The 14,758-nt window shown below is 40.8% G+C and overlaps 1 protein-coding gene across 2 annotated transcripts in view; it reads left to right on the forward strand.

Annotated features, from left to right (window-relative positions):
- The window catches only part of ADCY2 (adenylate cyclase 2), a 441,039-nt gene that overhangs the window by 92,402 nt on the left and 333,879 nt on the right, over positions 1-14,758 (forward strand). The window lies entirely within an intron of this gene.

The following is a 14,758-nucleotide window of genomic DNA, read 5'->3' on the forward strand; positions in this document are numbered from 1 at the left end:
GAAGATGATTCAGATGCAGACTTGTTAGGGACCACTGAGCGGAATGCTCATGGTCTACGGAGCAGCCACGCTTCCTGTATGACCCACTCATTCACGTGCCTGGCAGCTTCGCAGAAGGCTTTTAGTACAAGAATAAATGACCCTGGTCTAAATAGGCTTTCACTGGTACCAATAATGTATTTTACACTTGGCACAATTAAAATGATCCAGTGCAGTGCTTGGAAGCCAGGAGAGCAAAATCATTTCCTATGACTAGAATGCGTCACCTCCATGCTTTGCCCACATGGTCCCCTCACCCTGGAATGTTATTCTCTGAGATAAAGCTGTCCCCTGTCTGGTTTTTTTGTGGCACTCCCTGAGTCTACAAGTGCCTGTCCCCCATGTCAGAGCTGCCTGTTTCTCTGGTCCCTGAGGAGCACCAGTTCCATAAGAGCCAAATTAAGTGTTGTTTGCCCCCTGATGTATCTGTGTGGATTGTGGAGCTGGGTACACAGTAGGTGCTTAATGAAGGAATCAAGGAAATGACATCTGACCTCATTGGACCCCATCTTTGCCCAGAGTAGTTGTTTCTTGATTTCCCCTGGATTCATGACATTGTCCTAGGTGCCTTTCCTTGCTCTTAAAAATCTCCTCCCGAGATATTAAAAGTGTCTGAGAAGTGTGCCATTAATTATGTAATATAATAAAATACTTAGTAACTAAAGTGCACACAAAAAAGTTGGTAAGTAGGGAGACGGTAAGAAACCAATCATATGTTTTCTTATACCTCTAGTACTCTAAGATGGGCTTAGTCCTCAAGTCACATCAGTCAGTAGCTGCGTGCTGGTTTGGGGCTGAGCTCGGAGGCAAGCGAGGGGGGTATTGGGGTGTAGACACTGGCACTAGACCCCCAGGGTTTCAACCCAAGTGCTGCCCCCTGCTGTTAGAGTGGCCCTGGGCACGGTGCTTCCTGTCTCTGAGTCAGTTGCCTTATCTCATCAGAGAACCCTTTCTCCTAGGCTTGTCACAAGGGTGTGTTGGCTGCATGATTGCTATGAACATCAGGAGGAAGGCAGCACTGTCCCATGATGAGTACCCATACCCAGGGAAGGCTCTTGGAATTGAAGAGAGGGCCAGTGTGCACATGGGCACCCTGATGGGACGCATCAGCCTAGCAGTGGAATAAAGACGGATCCTTAAGAACAAGATTTAACCCCCTTTTGTTTTTTAAAGACAGGGATGGTATTTCAAGAAGAGAGAACAGCATGATGAAGACATGAGTTTATTAAGAGCAGAATGACCTCATACTTGCTTTCCCCAGGTTTGCCCTTCGTGGGTGTTTACAAGCCATGAAACAAAAAATCAACAAGAGGCAAGTTTAGCAAAAGTCTTGGCTGTGCCCTTGATATAGATGTGCTTTCATGTGAAGCTCTGTCTCAGTTTCCTTGACTTCTGGGATTGAGAGAATCACCTAGTAGGCTTCTGGAAACAGTATCAGCCTACACCATTATGGTTCAGTGCCCTTTGAGTCCATCTAGCTGGTGTTCTCCCTCTTAGATCAAGGAACACACTTATTAAAGGACAGAGCCCAAGTCAGCTATGAACCAGGAAAAAAAAAAACTGAAATAGACCCAAACACAGATCCAAATATCAAATTTTACAGAATCTAGAATGGAATGTTCTTTTAAATAAAACCTATTGAGTCTATTTTAACATAAGCATTTTCAAAGTAATAGAATTATGAAAATATCCAGAGTGTAAAACTTTTCCAATTCTGATTAGTTAGCGTTGCTCTCAGGAACATAGTGCCTATGTAAACGGGGATTTACATACAGTAACTAATGTTTAGGTAGTAATAGGGGAATTATCACTTCAAAAAATAAATATTGTTCAGCCAGAAATATGTATGGTGCTTTTTTTGTTTTTGCTGTGACTTTAAAGTGAGGCCAAGGGGCTTCCCCGGCGGTCCAGTGGTTAAGATTCCTCACTGCCACTGCAGGCGGTGCAGGTTCGATCCCTGGTTGAGGAACTAAGATCCTACATCCCGCGAGGTGCAGCCAAAATTTTTTTTTAAAAGTGAGGCAAAGCCTGTTACAGCATGCAGTTTACTGCTGGTTTTCATGATACTGGTGATGGAATCACGTTTCTTTAAATACCATGAAGCATGTCATAAAAGTGTGACATAAGCCCAAAACTTAATAATCCTGAGACTTTAAAATAATACTTAGAAAGACCAGATCCTGTGCAAACCATGATGCCCCATGTAAACTTGAGAGGACTGCTGACAGGACAGGTGGTGACGGTTTGGACCCTTCTGTGAAAAAAATAGGTAAATAAAAAAGCCAAATAAAGCAGCTCTGGTGTTCCAGAATGAAATTATTGCTGTAGAACAGACCTGCTCTGAAGACCGTCCGATTTTCACTGACATATAGGAGGGAGCATAAGGAATTAATAACGGGCAGCCGCCGTGAGACGGTTGGAGTTGAGAGCTGTTTCAGGAAGTTGTGTAATTCAAGAATGGAAAGCCTCACAGAGCCAACACGGACACAGAAATAATTCATCTTTACAGCTCAGGCATATGCATTCTCCCTTTTGATATTTTCCTCTTTCAGAATGAGAGAAGAAGCAAACAAAGGCATTTAGAACTTGGTGGGTCTTTTTGTGGTAAGACCCCCATTGTACAAACACACTGCTTCACCCGGATGCTGATTTATGTAGATGTTGAACACACAAGTAGAAAATGGAGTATTTGTTTTTAGATGAATAATTCACTCATTTTCCCAGCATGAGTTTTTCTCATCTGAAGCACTGTCCTTTCAAATTAAATAAATATAATGTTTCAAAAGAATATGGGCATGAATATTCATAAAGACCAAAACAGTGAATATAAATAAAAGCCCTTTTACATAACATTTTTTTATGAGGACCTTACTGTTTTTTTTTTTTTTTTTTTTGCTGTTGTTCTTCTAAAATTATATTATTCAAAGTGATTTTCCAGGACACCATTTCTTCTACGAAAGCTACCTGTTATGGAAGTAGTGATACTGCTTTTCCAAACTGTTTCATGCAACACTATTTTCCTTTACCGAGTAGAATTGAGGTAGTAGTTGCTTATGGCACAACATTTTAGCCATAGAATCAGCCTAGCATGGTGCCACCTCCTCAGTAAAGTGCTTGTCTAAACAACTGGAGGAACGTAAAAAAAGAAAACAATTTTTAAAAAGATTATGTACCCTGAAAATGTGGCCAGTTCATACACATAAAGGATGGCAGATCAGTTTTTGGTGTTTCTATAGATAAGCAGATGATTTAAAGCTTCAAAATATACATACCTGCAAAATTTAGGTTATCATAAACTGTGAATACAAATAGTGAGGCTCTTATCCCAGTTCCTTAAAAGCTGGAGGTAAAGGTAGAATGAAACAGCTGACATTTGACTAGGAAGAGAAAGATAAACAAATTAAGACTGCGGTTATTTTTACCCAAACAACTCGTTTAAAAGGAGCCAGTATATCATGATATTTGATTGATTAATTCTGTTAATGGAATTGTCCGGATAGTCTTACTATAAGTAATCCCTGAGATTACTTAGAGTAGAAGTGCACTACTGTCTATTTTATAACATTAGCTACTCAAGGCTGTGACTGTCTTTGAACACATGACCTTATAATCAATGCTGATTTAATGGCAGCATACTGTATAAGTTAAATCTGGATGTTAATGAAAGTAAAGTTGATATAACTGCAGCAGGAAAGATGAATTTGAGATATGTTGTTCTTGACTGTCTGATATCCACTTGCCAGACTAGAAGGATGGGAAATTCTTCACTTGAAGGGTGGGCTCCTGGTCCATTCTGTTACACACAAAAAGGGGGCCATGGAGAGAGGAAAATATTCAGTCACTTTTGTAAAAATATAAGCTCAGAAAGTAGAAATCTATTTACTACCTTCTGAAAAAGAATGATTTAAAAAATCATCAAAGAGCACATTATTATTTTTTTTAACATCTTTATTAGAGTATAATTGCTTTACAATGGTATGTTAATTTCTGCTGTATAAGAAAGTGGATCAGCTATACATAAAAATAGATCCCCATATCTCCTCCCTCTTGCGTCTCCCTCCCTCCCACCCTCCCTATCCCACCCCTCTAGGTGGTCACAGAGCACCAAGCTAATCTCCCTGTGCTATGCAGCTGCTTCCCACTAGCTATCTATTTTACATTTGGTGGTATATATGTCCATGCCACTCTCTCACTTCGTCCCAGCTTACCCTTCACATTCCCCGTGTCCTCAAGTCCATCCTCTATGTCTGCATCTTTATTCCTGTCCTGTCCCTAGGTTCTTCAGAACCATTTTCTTATTCTTTTTTTTTTTTCGATTCCCTATGTATGTGTTAGCATACGGTATTTGTTTTTCTCTTTCTGACTTACTTCACTCTGTATGACAGACTCTAGGTCCATCCACCTCACTACAAATAACTCAATTTCGTTTCTTTTTAATATTCCATTGTATATATGTGCCACTTCTTCTTTATCCATTCATCTGTCGATGGACACTTAGGGTGCTTCCATGTCCTGGCTATTGTAAATAGAGCTGCAATGAACATTGTGGTACATGACTCTTTGAATTATGGTTTTCTCAGGGCATATGCCCAGTAGTGGGATTGCTGAGTCATATAGTGGTTCTATTTTAGTTTTTTAAGGAACCTCCATACTGTTCTCCATAGTGGCTGTATCAGTGTACATTCCCACCAACAGTGCAAGAGGGTTCCCTTTTCTCCACACCTTCTCCAGCATTTGTTGTTTGTAGATTTTTTGATGATGACCATTCTGACTAGTGTGAGGTGATACCTCATTGTAGTTTTGATTTGCATTTCTCTAATGATTAGTGATGTTGAGCGTCCTTTCATGTGTTTGTTGGCAATCTGTATATCTTCTTTGGAGAAATGTCTATTTAGGTCTTCTGCCCATTTTTGGATTGGGTTGTTTGTTTTTTGATATTGAGCTGCATGAGCTGCTTGTATGTTTTGGAGATTAATCCTTTGTCAGTTGCTTCATTTGCAAATATTTTCTCCCATTCTGAGGGTTGTCTTTTCGTCTTGTAGGCAAGAATATACAAGAAAAGACTGCCTCTTCAATAAGTGGTGCTGGGAAAACTGGACAGCTACATGTAAAAGAATGAAATTACAACACTCCCTAACACCATACACAAAAATAAACTCAAAATGGATTAAAGACCTAAATGTAAGGCCAGACACTATCAAACTCTTAGAGGAAAACATAGGCAGAACACTCTATGACATAAATCACAGCAAGATCCTTTTTGACCCACCTCCTAGAGAAATGGAAATAAAAAGGAAAACAAACAAATGGGACCTAATGAAACTTAAAATCTTTTGCACAAAAAAGGAAAACGTGAACAAGAGCACATTATTTTTTCCTAACCATGTACTAGAAAAAATATTATGTGGACAATTTCTAATAGACATCATTTTACCTGATTGCTTCCAAATGAACTTGCTATTTTCTTTCTTTGCATTTGATGAGGAAAATAATTTTTAAGGAGAAGGACTTCCTGGTGTTGGAGCAAGCTGTTTTGGTAGAGCAGATGGATTCTCAAGGTTCTTTTTATTTTGAATAACATGAATACTCTGGACAATGCTCACCTTATGTTGTCCTGTTAACCTTCAGAAATTATGGTGAAATAATGTTTTAGCTTCAGCAGAAGATCATGGCTTGTTTTTATGCTGCCTTATGACTCTGGACAAAATACTTAACCCTTCAGCACCTTGATCTTCCCAGTTGTAAAATAAGAAAATACTTGTCAATAGATCCTGTTTGTAATGTATTTTGAGATTGTCAAAAAATCAATTTTAGGTTGGATGATGTTCTTTCTACATACTAACAGCTATTTCTGGGAACTTTCTACCTTTTCTCAGTTCTTTTTTTTCTGTTGTTTCTAAAGACTTTTTCATGCAATTCCAAGACAGTATGAAGCCTGGACATTTTGGTAAATGGCTTTCTTAGAAGCCATGCTTACCAATTATTTTGCCAATGGGTTAACATAAAAAATTTTTGGAAGTCCTAAAGACAATGACCTATATTTTAAGTTTTCATTAAAGTAGAACATCACTTCTGATACCAACTGCTGTTTTAGTCAGGTTTCTTCTCTGATAATTCTGAATAATAAGCAACCCCCAAATCCAAGTGTCTCGTAGCAGTAATAACGTATTTTCTCTTTCATACTCACTAGTCTGCAGGTTGGCTAGATTTGTCTGATCTCTGTTGGCCCTACCCAGGCTAAGCAGGTAAGGTATATTCCAGACTTTGTTTTGGGTCCAGATCTACTCTACTGTTTTTAATCCAGACCCAGTTTTAAGAGATGTGTCTTTCTGGGCCATGTCCTTCTCATTGTGGAAGACCAGACATCCAAGAGGGCAGGCAGAAACATGAATTGAAACCCCTGAAAGCCTCAGTTCTGAACTGGTTGCTGTCAATTCAGCCCATATCCCATTACTGAAAGTAAGTTTCATGACCAAGTCCAAAGTCGATGCCATAGAGATGAATACTGCATCTCCTGATCTCCATGGCAAGGGCAAGGTGAGTAGAAAGAACTGTGACCACATCTTCTACATTAGGAAACTGTGCCTAACTGAGCAAAGTTCAAGAATGCCTTCTGTTCTCTTTTTTATCTTGACCAAGTGACCACCATCCAAAAAAAATCTTTAAAAAACTGGAGAGATACTCTGGGAAACAGGAGGATAATGTGGGAACACTATATTACTTTTCCAGACCCAAGGAACACAGGTTACATGCTTTAACAATGAGGATGGTAGTTCATATTCAGACAAAGTAGTTTGCTAATTACTGGTGGAAAGTTTACATATTTTTAACTCTAAGAAAGTCAGACTTGCAGACAGACCCTGCCATCTTTATGTGAGTATGAGGGGGGAAAGAAGGTACAGGAAACAAATGGACAAGTTTGGAAATTGGCCTTCACTCCAAGGAATTTCAAGTGTCTTACGACCAGGGACCCTGTATTATCCATGATAGGTAACAAAATGCTCCATATATTGTAGAGTTAAATACTGGTGAATAAATGAATGCATGAAAGATGAAGAAAGGAATATGAAACATATAAGTAGTTGGATACCCAGGCCCAAACAAGGAAACAGGAGGAAGAGAAGGGACCGTGGAAAAGAAATCAGGAAACTGAATTAGTCATCACCGTCTCAAAGTAGGGGCTGAGGGTTTGGACAGACAGAACTGTCCAAATTCACTGGCGAAGACAGCATGCTGCCTTTGTGCTAAGATATTAGTTTTTTTTTATTTTTTTTACCTCCTACTATTCTCTTTTTTTCAAGCTTTTTAAAATTTATGATATACCTCCCACCTATTTTAAATTAAAAAAAGGCACAGTGAAAGTTATTGTTTTACCTCTGATTCCAACATCAATCTCCCTTAACTCTGAAAAACATTTTCAGGAGAAGAATGAAAACTACCCAGTGATTCATGATTTCATCATTACTCTTTTGGAGCCCAGGCTTTCCATCAAAGAACATAATATGTATTCTTTCCCTTAATAATATAACATTTAAATATATGTTTTCATATTCTGTAAAAATAGAGTCGATATTCAGAAAATATTCTTGTCCAAAAATACCTGCAGAAGAAAAATAGAATCTTTTTTATCACTGAGTCTTCAAGGTGTCCCTGCATTTTATCCTGAATTACGGTCATTAAAGATGTTTTTGTATAATATAGAGTTAATTTCCAAGAATTTCTAAGTATATCTTTCATAGTAAGAAAGATGGAGTTCTACTTAACTATTCAGAGTCGAATGAGAGATACTATTTGATGACTCAAATGGACAATTCATTTCCTTCCTCTGAAACGAGTGCTCCCGTCAGGAAAATGGAAACAACAGGTTGGAGCAGTGACAACATGGAGGAAGGTGTGTCGAATGACCCAGACATCACATGTCATTAGTAACTGTTGGTCTGGTCCCTTTTGCTTATTTAGTAGAAATGGAGCTGGAAAGAAATAATTATTTAGATTGGTCTCTATTTTAAAATCAAATTGGCCTGGAGACTTCAAGAAATAAGATCTAATAACGATTTCTTTCATCAGTATCTTATAGTTTTCTAAGTACAATTCTTTTGCCTCCTTAGGTAGGTTTATTCCTAGGTATTTTATTCTTTTTGATGCGATCATAAATGAGATTGTTTCCTTAACTTCTCTTTCTGATCTTTCATTTTAAGTGTATAGGAATGCAAGATATTTCTGTGTATTAATTTCATATCCTGCAACTTTACCAAATTAACTGATAAGCTCTAGTAGTTTTCTGGTAGCATCTTTAGAATACTCTATGTGCAGTGTCATGTCATATTGCTTATGTGGAATCTAAAAAAATGGTACAGATGAACTTATTCACAAAACAGAAATAGAGTTACAGATGTAGAAAACAATCTTATGGTTAATGGCTGGGGGGAGAGGGATAAATGGCAATTGGGATTGACATATACACTCTATTATATATAGAATAGGTGACTAATAAGGACATGCTGCATAGCACAGGAAAATCTACTCAATACTCTGTAATAGGCTATATGGGAAAATACTCTAAAAAAGAGTGGATATATGTATAACTGATTCACTTTGTTGTACACCTGAAACTAACACAATATTTTAAATCAACTATACTCCAAAATTTTTTTAAAAAGAGAGGAAAAAAGATCTAATAAAGTCAAAGATGAATAATTACTCATAGTTCACTGATTCGTTGATTAACTCAGTGTCTGCTTTGGGCCAGACTTTGATTAGAGCAGTGTGGCAGAGGTGAACACATCTCCCTTGTCCTGTGCATCCATCTGGTTGGCATATTGGAAACTCTCTGCAGTCTTTGCCACACAAGCGAGACTAACACTGACCACTGAACCCACCCAGAGCCCATCAGATCCGTGTGGGTCCCGGGCAACCACCTGGGAACAGGGTAAGAATACAAAGTTGGATTCAGTAAACTTTGGGTGGAGCCCAAGAGCACACATATCTGACAAGCTCCCAGGTGAGGCTGAGATCGGGTGCAAGGCCCACAGTTGGTGTAACAAGGATCTGAGCTCCACAGAGCAAGAGACAATTCAGGGTTGTTACTGGTACGGAGCATAATGGATGTGCTGAGGAAGCTTGTACCTCCCATACCCTGAAGGACCATCAGCCAAGACCAGCCATGAACTGGGGAGAGGTGGGAAGACTGCACATACACCCAGGCAGAAGTCATCAGACACTCACAGGTTAGCAGAGGCACAGAACACACTGTGGACACTAGGACCTGGCTTAGTTTTCGTTACTAGGGTCTTTCAGTGAAGAACGTGTAGCTGTGATGCTCTATTGCTCTTAGTTATATCCTTGTTACTGATGAGAGGTTAAGATGAGCTGGGATAAAAATAAGTGTCATCCATCATGCTGCCTGGACTCATGGGAATGAATGCAGGTCTGCAGAGCCAGGCTCGCACCCCTGAGCTACACACCATGGAGCACAAGCCTCTAATCAATCAGCTCCCTCTGCTTCCCTGCTCGGAACTTGCGTGTGCAGTTACACCTGAAATGTTTCATCCCTTCTTTCCTTCAGCACGTATGTGTTGAGATCTTTATGTGTCAGGTACTATTCTCAGGTCCGTACAGGGTCCTTGTCCCCATGGAGCCTACATTTGTATGGCTAAAGACAGAAAATAAAAATGAGAAAAATATAAAAATAAGCATTCAGATTCCAATAATGATAGGAAGACATTCAGCAGGGTGATTAGCTAGAGGATGAATGGGGGTGATATTTTACATAGAGAGTTAGTGGGATTCTCTCTGGGAGGTGATATTTGAGCTTCTGTCCTGGATGACAGAAGCCAGTCAAGGGAAGATCCAAGGAAGAATATTTGAGGCAGAAGAACAGAAAGTTCAAAGGCCCTGAGGTTGTTGGAGGAACATGAATAAGGCCAGTATGGAGGGAGTATGAACGTGGGGTGATGAGAGTTGGTGAGACATGAGATTAGAGACATCAGACAGACCAGATCATGAGGAACCCATATTGGCATGCCGAGGACTTTGAACTTTTTTTTTTTTAATTTTTATTTATTTATTTATTTATTTTGCGACATGCGGGCCTCTCACTGTTGTGGCCTCTCCCGTTGCGGAGCACAGGCTCCGGACGCGCAGGCTCAGCGGCCATGGTTCACAGGCCCAGCCACTCCGCAGCACGTGGGATCTTCCCGGACCGGGGCACGAACCCATGTCCCCTGCATCGGCAGGCGGACTCTCAACCACTGCGCCACCAGGGAAGCCCCAAAGAGGAAATTTTTATTTTGAATTTAGAACTTACTTTCCAAAATGCTCAATTAGATCAATATATTCAAAAATTCTATCTTTTCCTTGGGCAGTTTATACTAAAACCTCACATTTCTATTTGTATGCTAAAACAATAAGATACGTATTTTTTCCTAGGGCTCAAGGACTCCTGGAGGGTAAACTAGGAGATGCCCTGAGAACAGGGGCCATTTCCTATTCGATGCAGTGTCTGTTGTTGCCTGTCATATACATCAGACAGATATCTATTCATTTAAGTTTTTTTGATCAGTAGAGAAATAATCATTCAGAATTTAATATGGCTGTAGTTAATGGTGAGGCCGATTGGATCAAGGGAGATGGTGAGATATTTTTAGAGATGCATTTAGTGAGAAGATGCTAATAACATGGATGTAGTTTAGGTCATATTGGGATGTATAATAGAGTTTTTCATGCAGACAGCAAATATTTGTGGAACACCTACCATGTGTTAATCATTGTGGGCCTTGGCGTTGGGGTCTTGGCTATGAGTGAAACAAGTTCCTGCCCTTACAATGTCATTTCAGCTCCACTGTACAGAGGGAGAAGATTAACAAACCCAGAACAATAAATAAATGCTATGAATAAGGTAAAGCAGGTGACGAGGACTCGGGTGTGGAAGGGAGGTTTGCTGTTTTGTGCAGGGCAGTCCATTAAGTCTGTTAGGTAAAGTAATACTTGATCAGAGACCTGAGTGGAAAGAGGGAGCCTGATAGGGGTGCCACATGGATGAGCACCTGGGCAGGAGCACCCCTGGCAGGCCCCAGAAACAGCCAGGAGGCCAAAGATACTTGATCACGGCAAGGGAAGGAGGGAGCTGGCAGAGTGGAGGGCAGTGTGGCCACAGGAGACCACGTCCTAGGACTGGTGGGATGTCGCCCGGTCTTGAGAGTTGACTCTGAGTGAGATGGGGAGCATCTGGAGAGTGCTGGAGAAATGATAAGAATGTGTATATGAACTGGGTCTAGAAAGAGGTAAGATTTCAACAGGCCAAGAAGAGAAGGGAGGACATTCTGAGAATGAGCAATGGCAGACCTAGAGGTGAGCACCCCGTGCCTACAACATGGGGATGACCAGGGTTGGCTGGAATACAGGCTGCTTCCAGAGCATAGTGGGGGTGAGGATGGAAAGGTCAGTTTGGGGACAGTCTGGACCTCCAGGCCATGTGGTTTCTGCTTTACTCTGTGATCACAAGAAGCCTTGGAGAGAAGTGTTCAGAGCACAGGGCTAAGCCAGAGGAAGTATTCATCTAAGGAAAAACTAACTAGATCTTTGCACTCAAGATCACAAATCCAGCAGTTGCATGTTGGCTGGATTAAAGAAAGGAGACTGCTGGAGAAAAGGAGATCAGTGAGAGTATTATTGTATCAGTTGGATACGGGGTTCCTATAATGCCACAGTGATCGTCAGTGAGGAAATTCTGGAGTCGTGTGGTGCACCCATTTCTATGGGATATTTTGCAGCTGGTAAAAAGTAAATAATACCTTCACATCTATAGACTTGGAAGATGGCTGTGATGTATATATAGTTCAGTGATAAAAGCACATTGCAGAGGAATGCATATAAAAGCATCCTCTTTAACCCATCAATTAAACCTCCCAGGTGTGTGCATGTGTGTGTGTTTGTATGAGCTTGGTATCAGCCAGGACCATCCAGGCTGTGCTTACGGACCCAGATTTTACCATCACAAAGGGTTAAGGCTCATTCATATGCTCACAGGTCCATGTGGGTCAGCCAAGGACCTCTGCCCCTCCCTTGAAACCAAGACTGGGAGAAGCTCCATCATCGATTCCATGATTGCCAGGGAGGGAGGGGACTTGGCAAGTTGTGCACTAGCTTTTAAAGTTTCCACCCAGAAAGGACACATATCACTTCTGCTTATGCTCCATTTGTCAGAGCGAGTCACAGGTCTCACCTAACTTAAAAGAAATGCTCAATGCATTTGTACCATGCACCCAGAAGGAGAAAAGCTAGAAATGTTTAGTAAAGTGTCCTGATGATTGCCAGGAGCATGGAGGATGGGGTGGAATGGGCCAAAGTGAGAAAGGATGCTCACTCCAGTGTCCTTGTTATGGGGGAGGAGGGAGAGAAAGGGTGGAAGCATATTTCTTACCAAATGGAAAGGTACTGAGCCCACCTAGTGGCTGTGAAAGCAGAAAGGAGCAGTCAGATGCCGGAGCCTGGAGTTCTGAAGGCAGAAGACTTCTTTTTTTTTTTGAGTGTGTATGTGAAGAATTGTCAGAAGAAGTGATTCTCAAATGTTTATGCCTGGGTTGTTTGGAGAAAGTGAGGCATCATGAGCGGAATTGAGTTATCGAGCAAGAGGAATAAGTTTAAGAACATAAAGGAGAATCTCTTAGTTGGTTTGAAACTTGTGGAGCTTGAAGGTCAAGTAGACTTTCAAAGAGAAGATATGCATGTCTTGAAAAAGGCCGATGCTGGGCCAGAATTAAGAGAAACATTTGAAACCGTCCTATTGGGATGAGGGCCGCCACTTCTGATCCCATGGTCATCTGGGTTTCCATGCAGCGTCCAGAACCAAATCAATCCTCCTGTCTCTTCAGGCTCTGGACAGAGACATATCCAAGGGGAATCCAGTGGCGAAACGTCCCCATGTTAACATGGAACCCAAGTGCCTGTGTTTAATGTTTTGGACCTTTTTACTCACACATTCTTTTAGATATGGCAAATCCATTTTGGTTTTACATATAGCCCTATTTGAAGTTGCTTTGGAAAGCAGGCTAAAAATAATAGAGCCCTCTGGGAGTAATAAAAAGTGCAGACTGTCCCCCCCTGGGCCTTGAAACTGCACTAGATTCTCTTTCCATCCAGCCTGTGGAATGCAGCCCAGGCACCACTCGCTGAGCTCCTGAAATGTTGCTTCTGTGACGCTACCACTAAAATCCAAAACTTGATTGAATATGACTTGCTTATCTGACCTTTAACAATTTCCTTTTGTCATCCAAAAGTGAATAACGGGAGCCACAGTATTCGGAAAACCTGCCGCCTCTGTTCTCCATTTGGTTACTGCAGATAAGCTTTCCACATGCTTCCATTTCAAAGCTCAGAATGTTTGCAGAGCGTGTATTAATTGAAATCATGTTAGCGTTTTAAAGCTGTCCAAAAGTTTTGTTAATTTCAAAGAAATACTAAAGGATTTTGCATTAGAAGAAAAACATGTAGTTGGCAAAGAGGTTTTCTTTTGTAATTGATTGTCAGTTCTGATACCTGAAAATATTCGTTTAATGCCTTTGCAGGATATAATGGTTTGGCATGAATTCTACATGTAGAAATAATAATTGAAAGTGTTTCCTGTAAATTTGCTGGATATCAGGGATTCCAAAGTAAATTTAATTTTCTCAGTGAGCTGTGACTACGTAACAATTGTTTTTCTCATTCTTAAAAGAGACTTTTCCCATAGCTTAGTGGTTCTCCACCAGAGGTGGTATTACTCCCTGGAAGACATTTGACAATGGCTGGAGACATTTTCAATTGTCACAGCTTTGAAGGGGGGATGCTGTTGGCATCCAGTGGGTGGAGGCCAGGAATGCTGCCACCCATCCTGCAGTGCACAGACAGCATCCACCACAAAGAATTATCCAGCCTCAGAGGTCAGTAGTGCTGAGGCTGAGACAACCTGATGAAGAGAATCTGCACCGTTACTTTTTGATGGTAATATGCGGTACAGATTCCTGTGACTATGCAGGAGGGGAAATGAGCCTGGCATCCACCCAAGCTTCCCTCTCTTTAAATCCCGAGCAGAGCCTTTTGTCCGCATCCTTCCGGTGAATTTACACCCGGACACGAGCAGAACAGCTGGTGCCCTGTCTCTTGTGTCCTTCCTGCTATTCTGGGCTTTAGGATTCCTTAAAGTAACATGGGTCACCCTGTAAACGTGGGGCAAGCTCTTTCCTTAGCCTCACTTATTTTTTGAGTGAAGAGCTGTGTGGTGAATGAAGCTACCAAATCCCCACGTTCCCTATTTTTCTGTCCTTGGTCTGGTCTTTTCTCCATTTGATTTATCACCTTATTATCCCTTTTGATGTTCTGCTTTTATAATGACAATGGCCTGTTTTATTACCTACTGAACCATTTTCTGTTCCATTCTGAACTTTTCTCTAACCTGTTTCAAAATGATTTCTTTTATTGAGGTGACATTCACATAACATAGATTAGCCACTTTAGAGGGAAGAATTCAGTGGTTTTTAGTATATTCACAGTGTGTGCCATATCCAGCTTCATCTAGTTCTGGAACATTCTCATCACCCCAAAGGAAACTCTTTCCCTATTGAGCAGTTACTTCCCATTCCTCCTTGCCCCAGGCCCTAAAAACCACCAGTCTGCTTTCTGTCTCCATAAATTTACTTATTATGGATATTTCATATTAATGGGATCATACAATATGGGGTCT

This window comes from Mesoplodon bidens, assembly GCF_964165515.1.
Source record: "Mesoplodon bidens genome assembly, chromosome: 4".
Taxonomy (NCBI): Eukaryota; Metazoa; Chordata; class Mammalia; order Artiodactyla; family Ziphiidae; genus Mesoplodon; species Mesoplodon bidens.